Here is a 13,780-nt window from a genome sequence, read left to right as displayed (position 1 = left end):
GTAATCACCGGACATTGTAAATCCTCACAGGGCCTACTTGATGGAATAGAGGAGAGTATGGGCCATGATGTGAACCAATGTATATGAGGTGCAGAGGTGCCCAAAGATGTACTTACCAAATCCAATGGATGTGTCATGATGATGGGAACGAGTGTTGTTGGGGGGGGGAGAGGGGGGGTGGGGGGGTGGGGTTGAATGGGACCTCACATATATATTTTTAATGTAATATTATTACAAAGTCAATAAAAAATAAAAAAATTAAAAAAAAAAAAAAAAAAAAAAAAAAGATTGCTGTTAGAGTCCTTATCTAAAAAGCCAGAGGAAGGTTCCTGAGGAAATGATGTTTAAGATGAGATCTGGAGAATAACCAAGATCAGGGATCAGCAATTTCCAGCCTGCTGGTGAATCCAGCCCACTATCTGTTTTATAAATAAAGTTTGATTAGAACAGAGCCATGCCAATTTTTTTTTTTTGCATATTAGCTATGGCTGCTTTCATGACACAACAGCATACTTGAGTAGTTTTGTGACATAGGCCATATAGCTCACAAAACCTAAAATATTTACTATCTGGTCCTTCAGAGAAAATTTGTAGAACTCAAAAAAGAAAAAATATCAGTGAAGAAGTGATGAAAAGGTGGAGGGCATGACAGGAGGGGAGATGGCATGGGCATTGGCCCTGAGAAGGAAGACTATGCAAAAGTCAAAGAACTTTGAGCAGTTATCTTAGTTCCTAGGGCTGCCATAACAAACTTCCACAAACTTGGTGACTTAAAACAATAGAAATTTACTCTTTCATAATTCTGGAGGCAAAAGTCCAAAATCAGGAGTTAGCAGTGTTACTTCCTCTTGAAGGCTCTGAGAGAGAATCTGTTCCATGCCTCTCCCCTAGCTTCTGGTGGCTGCCAGCAATTTCTGGCATTCCTTGGCTTGTAGATGCATCATTTCCAATTTCTGCCTCTATCTTCACCTCATCTTCCCCTCTCCATGCCTCTGCATGTTTTCTTTTTCAATCTCTGATAAGGATGCCCAGATTTAAGGCCCACCCTCATCCAGAATGACCTAATCTTGAGATCTTTACTTAATTATATCTGAAAGACCCTTCCTTCAAATAAGGCCACATTCTGAGTTTCCAGAAGGACATATAATTTGGGGACCATTATTCAATCCACTAGGGTAGTCAAGAAGTTATGAAGGCCAGTGTGATAGGGAGTATGATGACAGGCTTGAGAGATGAAGAGCGACCAACTCTTATGGGGCCTTGAAGGACACCCCAGTGATAAAGGGGGTTCCTCTAAATCTCAGTGGGCCCAAGGAAATTTCCATGCAATCTGACAAAATCTACAAAATATTATTAGGAAAGGATGGTATCCAAAAGGGACTCCAGAAATACTTTTTCAGTCATGTTTTCTTCCAAAGGATGCCCTAAAAGAGTCAGATTGGCAAGTAGAAAAATTAATATTTGGACAATAATGCTTTTAGATTTAAAACGTCAAAATTTTTGAAATGCAATTTGAATTCTGTGGACATTATTTTTTTATCTTGTAGTTCATGTTGTCTTTTTTTTTAACTTCATTTAAAACTGAACCATTTAGAGAACTACTCCCTATCCCCCAGGGCTGAGACCATTGGACCCTATCTGTAAATTTTGCCCACCTCATTCTTTATAACCAAGGCTGACCTTGGACAAATAAATTTAAGCAGTTTCCATCCAATGCTCTAAGCACAATGTCAGTTTTCAGCCATTACTGATTCAACCTGAACTTGTCCCTAATTTTCAGCAACTGAACATTCATTTCGAAGACTCATCCTGCTCCTTTCAATATAGTTCTAGTAGTCAGAATTTCTTGGTCCCAGGGCCTGAAGTTCTAAACTGATCATTTTATTTTATACCACTCCACTGAGTCATGATTCGCTCTTGTCAGTAACTCATTCATAGATGCAAGGCCTGCCCCTAAATTTACTAGGATACTGTATAACCCGATAAACTTCTGTGACCAAGGACATATGGTAGACCACAGATCAGGTGTGCAAGAAATGAAATGAAATTTTTTCTTAAATTTAATTTATATTCTGAGCTTTTGTTCTTTGTGGCAGAAACTGAACTCATTCAACACAAAATGTTCCCCTACCCTTCCTTTTCCCCAGGGTTCCATGTTGTCATGGAGTAAGTGGGAAGGACCCAGGAAGGGTCATTATTATCTACCCAGTTGGCATCTGCTGAGATAACTTTATTCCAAGGTCCACACTGTATCCTCCTGTCCCCAATCCCAGACGATCGTAGAGCCAGTTCTGGTAAGTGTGACCACACCCTCTTCTAACACATGGTAACAACTCAACCATACCTGTACCACTCTGAGGGCAGGAAGCTTGACAGCTATGCCTGGGTTAGATTTCTGTGATTGCTGTAACAAATTACCTGATGCTTTGTGACTTAAAACAGCATGGATTCATTTTTTTAAAAAGAGTTCTGGAGGCCAGGAGCCCAAAATCCACTTGGGCTGAAATCAAGGTGTTGACATGGCTGTGCTCTCTCAGAAAAGGGAGAATTCATTCCTTACCTCCTCCAGCTTCTGGTGGCTGCTGGCATTCCTTGGCTTGTGGCTATATCACTCTAATCTCAGCCCATGTCCCTTCTTCTGTCTCAAGTCTCCCTCTGATGTAATCCAGAACAATCTCATCATCTCAAAATGCTTAATTTAAGGATGTCTGCAATGTTCTTTTTTACCACATAAGGTAATATTCACAGGTTTCAAGGATTAGACATGGATATCTTTTGGACAGTCATTATTCAGCCTATTGCAATACTCAATGCAGTCGTTCATTTCTGTTCCATTACTCCTGTAACAATCCAGGCACAAGGGGATTCTGGGACTTCATGTGCTCCCTGGGGTCTAAGCAGCATTAGAGAAGGTACACCCCATCTACCTCCAGGCCCAGACTCAGTCTGGGGAAAATAGGAGGGGGGAATAATGGAATAATGTGAGGCCTCTTTTCAGGGGACCCCTTCCTTCTCGGGACAAAGTCTCTTTCTTCCTCTGATTCTTCCCTCTTCTCTCTAGTCAAAAAATTTTTATATTGTCTCAAATATAGGGAATCTGGACATAACTGACTGTGTCATTTTATCTTCTATTTGAACCCTGGCTTTTGAAACTCCAAAGCCAGAAATGTAATTCTTTTATTTTCTGATTATGCTAGGTGTTCACATCCTTGAGGACAGTGGTTACAGATTCTAGCTGCTATCTAAATGGAAGATGGGCAAGAAGATAAGAGAAAATAAAGGGGAAAATAGAGTAATATACAAAATAATATCCTACATCTTCCCCTTTGCCAAATGCCTGTGGGTTACATCTGAATTCATCATCTCCAAAATCTCCTAACCTGGTAGAGTCCTATGTTAACCCACAATGGCTGTTCCAGGAGCTGGGCTATTACCCAGCCTTCCAAAAATGGAATCCTGTTGCTGAACTGCACTTGCTATTCAATCATCCATTCATTTATTCATTCACTCTCCACTCATTTGAGGCCCAGCTATCTGTCAAATATTGTTTGTGGCACTTACCACACAGAGACAATCCTAAACACAGGCTTCTTTGACGAAGTAGCTGTATTTTTGACAGTGCTTCTCCACCTCGTGACTATTGCTTTTTGGATTAGGAAATAGTTGTAGAGCACTGCCCTGTGCATTATAGGATGTTGAGCCTCTCTGGCCTCTCTCCTCTAGATGACAGTAGCAACTGCATCCCAGTTGTGAAAACCAAAAATGTCTCCAGACACTGCCACATATGCCGTAGGGGCAAAATTGTTCATAATTGAGAATCACACTAGACCAGCAGGAGAAACAGGCACACAAATAGCTTATTATAATACAGCGAGGTCAGTACATGCATAGAGACATACACAGTTAATTATGGGATCCTAAAGAAGCCGTCTAGCCCACCCTGGGTTGGGGTGGAATGGGAGGCATGGGAGGCCCAGTGATGCCTGAGCACATAATATTTACATAATGTTCTGAACCACAGCTAGGCTGTCTGGTCTGTCATTCATTATTCATCATTTGCATATTCATTCAATAAATATTTCTGAGAACTGAACGTAGGAGCTAGACACTGGACATGCAGACATTAATAAGATATGGTCCCTGCTTAACTACAGTTAAGATCTTGGGTTCTACAGTCAGGCTGCTTGATTTCAAGTTCCAGTTCTACCATTCATGAGCTATTAATATTGGGAAGGTAACTTAACCTCTCTGATCCTCAGCTTCTGATTCTGTAAAACGGGGATAATAATGGCAAATATCTCTTGGAGTTAATGAGATTACATGAGAATTCTCACAAATGTCTTACATCTGGTCTATCAAATGGAAATCACAGAATAAGTGTTTGTTTTTATCAGTCATTGTCCAAGTTACATATTATTTCGGGAAGGTCTTCCTCCAAGCTGTGTCATCTCATCAGTGCTAACACAGTTAATTAAATTATGTCTGGTCATGTCCTGAGATGTAATAAGCAGAGACTTGGTATCTTGTCCATCATTGGCTATCCATTAAAATACCATTAAAATCTTAATTAGTATATTAATTTCCACAATAATAAATTAAAGCTTCCAGATCATCTACAATAACCAGAACAAAAAAAAAAAAAACAAAGAAAAATTAAAGAACTACTCATAAAACTTGACCTCACAGTTGCAGATTTTATCCTTCCTTCCCAGTTGATGTTTTACAGTAAAAAATTATTTTTCTTTCATTTTAATACACAAACATTAGTTTGGAGACTATATCTTCTCCCAGGCTTTGTGCAATTTCATGTGCATGTTTGAGCATAACAATTACCCAGAGCAAAGAGAAGCTTGGAGATGGTTTAATAACAGTCTTCAAATATATGAAAAGTTATTACACAGAACATGATGACCAGCTGTTCCCTACTTCCACAGAGGACCAAGAAAAATAAATAGGCTGAAAATTACAGGGGCTGACAATTTGAGGTAGATTCACTGAAGGAGCTTTGCATAGTATAAAGTCACTGTGGAAAATCTAAAGGAAAGTTTAGGAAATATGGGATAGCAAAAGGAGTACTTGATAGTGATTCAGGGGATATAGTTTCTTGTGCCAACTCTAAACCCATAACTTTCTGTAAGCCGCAGACCCTCTGAGATAAACTCATAAAATGTAAAATCTTCTACACATTCCTCATTTATAGATTGGGGCCACAATATAATCAGAATTTCCCTGGAACTCAAGAACTTCTAGGTGTAAATGAAGGTACTTTAGGGCAGTGAGTCTCAATTGAGGGTGTTTTTAACCCCCCCTCCCCCAGGGGACATTTGGCAAGGGCAGGAAGCAATTTTGTTTGCCACACTGAGGTGTGGTGTTTCTGGCTTCTATTGGGGAGAGACCAGGGGTGCTGTTAAATATCCTACTATGCCCAGGGCAGAGCTCCACACCCAAGAATCATCCACCCAAAAGGTTAGTAGTGCCTAGGGAAGAATCTGAACTTCCCTAGTTTCTGTACCTACCCATGTATCCCTAGATACATGTGATAACCATTGCTACACACGGAGTATGTGTAGCCCTCTGCCCTGTAAGTCTTGTTAGGACTGCACTTTCCAACCCCCTTTCAAGTCAGGTGCAGCCCTATGACTTCTTTTGGGGGGAAAAAAAAAAAAGTGAAAGAAGTGAGGTACATACAGTAGGGGTAAAAGCCTGACAGGCCAGTGAATGACTCACTGCTTTCCTTTCCCAGGACTCCTCATCAGAGGTCCTGATGAAAGCCCCATCTGCATAGCTTCCAGACTTACTGTGCTGAGCAGCGCCGCCTGCTGACCATATTGGATGCACAATGTGAGAAAAACAAGTTTTTTCCCACAGTTGGGCAGATCTATGAGTAGAAACATTTTAAAAATGCAAAAATATTATTTCAGAAGAGCCTTAAGTTCAACTCAGACCTCCTCGTTTCAAGCCTATCTCTGCCACCTACTAACCAAATGACCATGAGTAAGTTATTTAACTTCCCTGCACTTGAGTTTTCTCAAATATAAAATAGGGATAATGATAGCATCTTCCAAATTAGAATATTCCTGTAGAGCACTTAGTACAATGCCTTGCTTACTTGCTACCTGTTCTAAGCTTTGTATACATGTTGACTCATTTAATCTACATAACAGCTCTGTAAGATAAGTACTATTATTATCCCCATTTTAAGAATGAGGAAACTGAGACAACAAAAAGCTAGGTAATTTTCCCAAGCCCACAGAGCTGGTAAATGGCAGAGGCAGTATTCAAAATCTGGTCAGTAGGCTACAGAGATCGTTTTAACTTCAACATGATAATGGTGATGATTATACCTTTGTATTAAAAATACCATCTGTTAGGCTACATTGTTTCAAAGATAAGTATAGGGCTCAGATTCTACCCTCAGAGAGTTCACAATCTACGAGAGAAGATAAAACACATGCTTTAAAAGTTCCCAGGCAAGGTAAATGTGATAAGTGCTACAACAGATAAAGGTAAGTGCCTTGGCAATTTTATTAAATCTCCTATTTAACCCTCAGTTAACCTGAAAAGTCTATTAACCAGAAGCATTACCCATATGTTCCCATTAATCAGTGTTTTATAGTATCAGTTGAACTCATTTAACCTTAATAAGCAGATGATTGCATATGGATTGCAAGAGGATTTAGGAGCACAATAACTCAGAAATCTGCTCCACACCTAAGTGTTTTCCTAAAAGCCAAGAGAAATTGCTGAGCAGAAAAGGAGAAGGGAAGAAAACGATGAGTACACAGCACAACGCAGTAAGGAAGGGTCGAAAATCTTGGTTTGTGGAAGACTAAGTAGGTCAGAGGAGAAAGAAAAAGCCCTTGGCATTAGTGACGTTATCTGGGTAACATCTGTCAGAACAAATGGTCCTGCTTTTCTAAAAGACAGTCCGAAGAACAGTAAGTACCTACCAGTGTCACACACTGGTTAAGACAAGGTGTGCCCATTTATGTAAAAACAAATTGCGAGGATGGACCAGCAAACACTTTTTGAGCCCCCAAGCATGACATTAAGGAATGGAGAAGAAATAAAAAAGCGTTGAGATTTAGGACATATGCAGAGGAACTATGGAGATTATGCTGTTTGCCTTATATAAAATGACCTTTCCTTCCAACCAGAAAAATCCAATTCATCTTTCAAGTGCCCTGGAAACTGTTTCCCAAATGCTACAGAAAGAATTAGATTGTCCTCTTTTCTATATTCACATCGTTTTTTATTAATGTCTTCTCTATACTAGTTTCACATTGCAATTTATAAGATTGGCCTTTCTAGAAAGGAGAGAGCAATGTGTGCTGAATAGATACAGGTTTAGTGAAGATCAATATACACTACCAAATGCAAAGTTCTAGAGCATATATTTCTTGAGACGATTGTGTCCCTTTTCTAGTCTCTGAGCCACATGTCCATGCTTGTGACTCAATGTCATTCTATAAGCATGCATCTAATTGTGAAATTTCATGGTGTTTCCTACTTAGCATTCTTCAATATGAAATAAGAAGATTGTGCTCCAAGAAAGGAACACCAGAATCCAAGGAGCTAAATGGAGCTTTGAGTAGGAATGGGAGTGGAAGGAGTGGGATGCAAGAATTCAGATTTTACTTATAGATTACACCAATTCTATGACATTTGACCATAATATACCAAAAGTTCATCAAATCGAACCTATTTCTCACTATTTGAGTGTGCTAAGTCATGCTAAAAATGGAGCTGAAATATACTCCATGAACATTTTTTCTAAATTCCACTCAGCTGGAGTTTGACTGCCCTCTTACCAATTTCTCATAACATTTTGGACTTCCATTTTAGCACTTTCAATTGCTATGACCGTGTTCTGCCTCCTTAGTAAGATTGTGAACCTTGTTTGGTGAAGAATTAAACTTTACTTGTGTTGGTTGAATTGAGTTGAAACATAAGATGACCTCATCAATTGATTTTTCTAATGACAACCCTAAGAGCTGAGTCAGACCTGGGCTCCCTTTCTTTGGAGCAATGAAGGATCTCGTTCTGATACAGGGGAGCAGATGGGAGTTTGTCCCTTCATTAGATTCAAGGGTTATTGTTTTCTGTGGCCATCTCATTGAACTCTGCAGCCTCTGAAAACATTGCATTTAGTAATATTTGGAGAAGTGAAAGTCCCAAAATTAATATTAGCAAATCTGGGGACAAGCTTCCATTTGTGGATTAGAATCATTCTCATTTTCCAGCCACTCACCCAAACCAAGTTCAGGCTAGTAATGCTGTGAATATGTGGTCTTAGAGGACAACTATATAAATGAATTCCTGGTTTGGCATTTCCTGAGATTTTTAACAAGCTTATAGTGAATGTTGCAGATGAGATAGGGCAGTGTGTGTCTGTGAGAGCATATGTATGTGTACAACTTGAGCCACCCTAATTAGAATTGCTTCTGCTTCCTATAGTACTATCTGCACCTTTTCATTAAAAGTCTTTTTATTACCAAAGGTCTACTTGAGTCTTTTAAGACCAAATATTTTAATTGATACTTAAGTTTAGGCACACTGAATCTCGCATTATATTTCTAGTAGGTGAAAACAAAATTGAGCTGCAGAATGACTCAAACAAATATTTGCAAACCAGGGTTCTTAGTGGAAATATTCACAATTGCCAAAAAATGGAAGCAACCTAAGTATCCATCAACCAATGAATGGATGAACCAATACATACAATGGAATATACATACAATGGAATATTATTCAACCATAAGCAAAAATGAATTTCTGATACATGTGTCATGGGTAACACTGTGATGAGTGAAATAAGTCAGATAAAAATGACAAATATTGCATGATTCCACTGATATGAAATAATTATATTAGGCAAATTTATTGAGTCATAAATAGAATACAATGTACAAGGGGCTGGGATGGAAGTACGGAACTGATAGTTAATGCTTGATTAATACAGAATTTCTAAGCGACAGAAGAGATTCTTGTGAGGGGGGATTTTGGGTTTCTGACACAGAGGTCAGAATTTGCAGATGTGACCCCCCCCCCCAAAGGGCTGTTAACCAGCTGCAGGGATCCCTGAAGGCTGTGATGCATTGCGGTGCTCCCAGGCTCCCTGTTAACTGGATTCATGGTTCCCAGGTCTGTGTCCCCTAAACCCTAGTGGCCCACACCCCAGAGACTCACACCTCTTGAGTCTGCAATATCACAGACTTCCCGTCCCTGAATCCACCACGCCCTGAGGGCCATCTGAAGTCCTTGATTGTCCTAGCCCTCAGCATTTGTGGGGTTTTTTTTTTCCTTTTTCTCTTTTCTCTCTCTCTTTTTTTTTATTTTATTGTCTTCATTGCTAATATTGCATTATCTCCTGGTCTTTTCTCCCATTGTATCCCCCAAGGTCCTTTTTCATTTATTTAGGTTGTTTTTTCTTTCTTCTTTTCTTTTTCTTGCTTGTTTCCCTCCCTTTACTTTTCCCACCCCCTTTCTTTCTTCTCTCTCTTTTTTTTTTTTCTCTCTTTTCCTTCTTATTTTATTTTATCTTATTTATACAATAAATGCTGCAGGGAACATCTCACATTTGCTGTGTTTCCTCATCCTCCATTTCCTAGTTTCTGTGTGAATTGATTTTGGCCACCTACACTATCCCCTTTCCCCCACATCTCGCTATCCTCCATCATCTACTGTCTCTCTTACATTCCACCTCCCTTTCTTTGGTCCCCAAATTGTCTAACTTTTAATTTTTAATACCTTTGTTCTATTCTCTGTCTTTTATCCACTCTTGATACTATTGTCTTTTTTTTCTCTTTCCCTCTCTCATGAAAACACTGGCTTTTTAATTCATACTATATTCCTCCCCACATTCAGTTGACTATGTCATTATAGGTACTCTACTTACTGCTATAAATCTACACAACTTAAATGAATCTAATATCCATTCTCCCAGATCTTATATTGTTGCTCTGTTAACATTTATTACCAATACTACTTTACACATTTTCTTTTCTTATGCAATTGCCTTTCCCTGGCCCTAATATTTTCCTTCAAAGTGAACTCAGCCAGCAACAAGAAATTAGAAGAAGAAGAACAAAGAGAAGATATAACACTTATGCAAGAACAACAACTAATTAATCCCCAAGAATAGACAAAGAAGCTAAGGAACTGATTAAACCCATCAAGATAAAATGATGACCAGACAGCAACAAAAAACTACAAACCAAACCAATAATCAGGAAAACATGGCTGAATCCAATGGACAAACTAAAAACCAGGAAGGAGGGCTGAACATCGGACAAGTAATTAAAGATCTCAGAACATATATTAGAGAACAACTTAATGAAATAAAGGAAGAGTTTAACAATATGAAGAAAACACTTGGAGAGGAAATTACAGAAATACGCAAAAAGATAACAGATATGATGGGAATGAACACCACAGTTCAAGAAATCAAAAATACTCTACAGCAAATAGCAGCAGATTAGAAGAGGCAGAGGAGAGAATGAGCGATGTGGAAGACAGTACATCGGAAACCAAACAGATAGTAGAATTGATCGATAAAAAGATAGAAAAAATCCAACTAGGACTTAGGAACATGAATGACAATGCAAAACGCACAAACATACATATTATAGGCATCCCAGAAGGAGAAGAGAAGGGAAAGGGGACAGAAGGAGTGTTGTAGGAAATAATGGCTGAAAACTTCCCAAATCTACTGAGAGAGATGGATGTACATATCCAGGAAGCACAACGCACCCCAAATGTCATAAACCCCAACAGGCCCACCCCAAGACATATACTTGTCAAATTATCCAATGCTCAAGACAAAGAGAAAATTCTAAAAGCAGCAAGAAAGAAGAAAATAATCACATACAAGGGAGGCTCCATAAGATTAAATGCTGATTTCTTATCTGAAACCATGGAGGCAAGAAGGCAGTGGTATGATATAGTCAAGGTACTAAAAGAAAAAAAATTCCAACCAAGAATACTCTACCCAGCTAAACTAGCATTCAAAAATGATGGAGAGTTCAAAATATTCACAGATAAACAGAAATTGAAAGAGTATGCCAACAAGAAACCTCCCCTTCAAGAAATACTAAAGGGAGTTCTTCAGGAAGAAAGGAAAAAACAGGAGAGGCAGAGTTGGAGGAGAGTGTAAGAGCAACAAAAAAGACAAAAAGAGAAGGAAAAAAACAAACAAAATATGACAAACACAAGTCCAATCAAAATATGGCTAACATAAACAATTCCATGAAAGTAGTAACACTGAATGTCAATGGATTAAACTCACCTATCAAAGATTCAGATTGGGACATTGGATAAGGAAATATAACCCATCTATATGCTGTGTACAAGAAACACATCTTAGACCCAGAGATTCATGGAGGCTGAAAGTGAATGGTTGGAAAACAATCTTACAAGCAAACAATAACCAAAAAAAGGCAGGAGTAGCTATATTAATATCAGACAAAATAGACTTTAAATGTGAAATGATTGTGAGAGATAAAGGATACTACATATTAGTGAAAGGGACAATCTCTCAAGAAGAAAGAAAAATCATAAATATTTATGCTTCTAACAAGGGTGCCTCCAAATACGTGAGGCAAACACTGGAAAAACTAAGTGAAAGAATAAATGCCTCTACTTCCACTATAATAGTGGAAGATATATACATACAATGGAATACTACTTGGCTTTAAGAACAAATACACTACAAACACATGTGATAACATGGATGAATCTTGAGAACCTTATGTTGAGTGAAGCAACTCAGGCATTGAAGGGCAAATACTACATGACCTCAATGATATGAAATAAGTAAACCAAGCTGTCTCAGAGAGCAAGAGACTGCTTGATAGGCTTACAGGAAATTGGGGGATAGAGGAAGGATGTAAGCTGAAATCTACATGGGTGAAATCTATGATAAGCTGGAGGTAAGTATGTGTACAAGGAAGGGATAAAATGGGGGCATAGGGTTACATTTGGGTGGGGCTTTGCAGGCTTGAGGGGGGCTAGGGATGAGCATATGAATAATATTGCCCAAGAAATTGGGGGGAGGGTGGGGCAACATACGAACATAGGAGATTGTCAGGTGTTCATTGAGAGTATAATGCTGAGAAAACCTTTTCAAAATATAATAAGGAAAGTTACCTGTTTAAGATACTTAAAGAGGATAATCTGATGTAGGACAGACTCCTAGGGAATATGTGAATGCTCATTTTGCCAGAGTGGGTTATATCATTGGGTAGAGACCCATATAATGAGAGAGAAGGTATACCCACATCCTGGGAAGGACTGATGCCATCAAATAGAGGGAACTGTATCTCTCAAGAGAAATGGTGGCTCCCAGGGCATTAGGGCAGTTGAGCATGTCAAGCCCTCAACACTATTGCAAGTATCTCTGAACATGGCTCTTCAAGAAATGAAGATTGACTGTCACTGTGGGCCCTAAGGGGAGGGGGAAATAGATATTGAATAGATGGAATCAACGTAACTGTAAGGGCAATATAAGTGTTTCACAAGCATACGCAAGGATGGATATAAAACATGTAATATTACACCAAAAACATATAAGGGCCAATAGAAATGGAAAGGACAAATGAGTTTATATGGCTATGAGTCTCTAAAAGAGAGTCTGGAGGTTATCAGAGGGGTTGCCCTTATGCACACTTGAGCAGAGTCTCAGAGATAGATAAAGTAGATACAACCCAGGTATTAGTTCTTCTGAGGGCTAAAGAGACCCACAAGTTTTATGGTCATGGCAGATGGAGTTCACTGCCATGTCAGTTGGCCCTTCTTTGGAGTTGTTGTTTCTGTGTGATGGATCTGGACTCAGATGTGATCTCTTTTTACAAGCCTTTCCTGCTACTTTACCAGAATTGTAGTTGGTGCTGGGGTTTAAGATATATCTAGGGGATCTGAATCTCTGGACTGACCATATGATAGCCAGGCCCTGAGCCTCAACAGACTTCAGCTCCTACACTCTGATTTATTGGACTTACCCCACTCAGCTAACATGGAGTTGAAGAATGTCAACCACCATACCATGGAGCCAAGAGTGCCTTCAACTGAAAGCAGGAGGACTGCCTCCAGCATCCATGTGGAATCTAAGCTCCCTCTTGACATAGATGTGGGATGGACACAACCAACCCAAGGTCCACAGGATGGAGGAATAGAGTAAGGATTAGAGTGGACTTACTGATATTCTATTCATGAACTATTGCGGTTAGTAATCAAAGAAAATGTGGCATTGGTATGGAAAAAGTGACCATGGTGGCTGCTGGGTGCAGGGAATGGGAGGAAGAGATGAGATGTGGAGGCATTTTCAGGACTTGGAGTTGTTCTGGGTGGTGCTGCAGGGACAATTACCAGACATTGTAGATCCTCCCATGGCCCACTGGACGGAACATGGAAGAGTGTGGGCTATGATGTGGACCATTGACCATGAGGTGCAGCAATGCCCAGAGATGTATTCACCAAATGCAATGGATGTGTCATGATGATGGGGGAGAGTGTTGCTGTGGGAGGAGTGGTGGGGTGGGGGTGGGGTGGGTAGTGAATGGGAACCTCATATTTTTTTAATGTAATATTTTTAAAAAATGAATTAAATAAAAGAAAAAAAGAAAAAAAATACAGAATTTCTGTTTGGGGTGATGGAAAGATTTGGTAATGGATGGTAGTGATGGTAGCAGAACATTTTGAATATAATTTATACCACTCAATTACATATTGAGCATGGTTAAATAGGTAAATTTTAGGTTGTATATACATTACTAGAATAAAA

Source organism: Dasypus novemcinctus, chromosome 2 (genome assembly GCF_030445035.2).
Source record: "Dasypus novemcinctus isolate mDasNov1 chromosome 2, mDasNov1.1.hap2, whole genome shotgun sequence".
Lineage (NCBI taxonomy): Eukaryota > Metazoa > Chordata > Mammalia > Cingulata > Dasypodidae > Dasypus > Dasypus novemcinctus.
Note: the sequence above shows the minus strand (reverse complement) of the source record.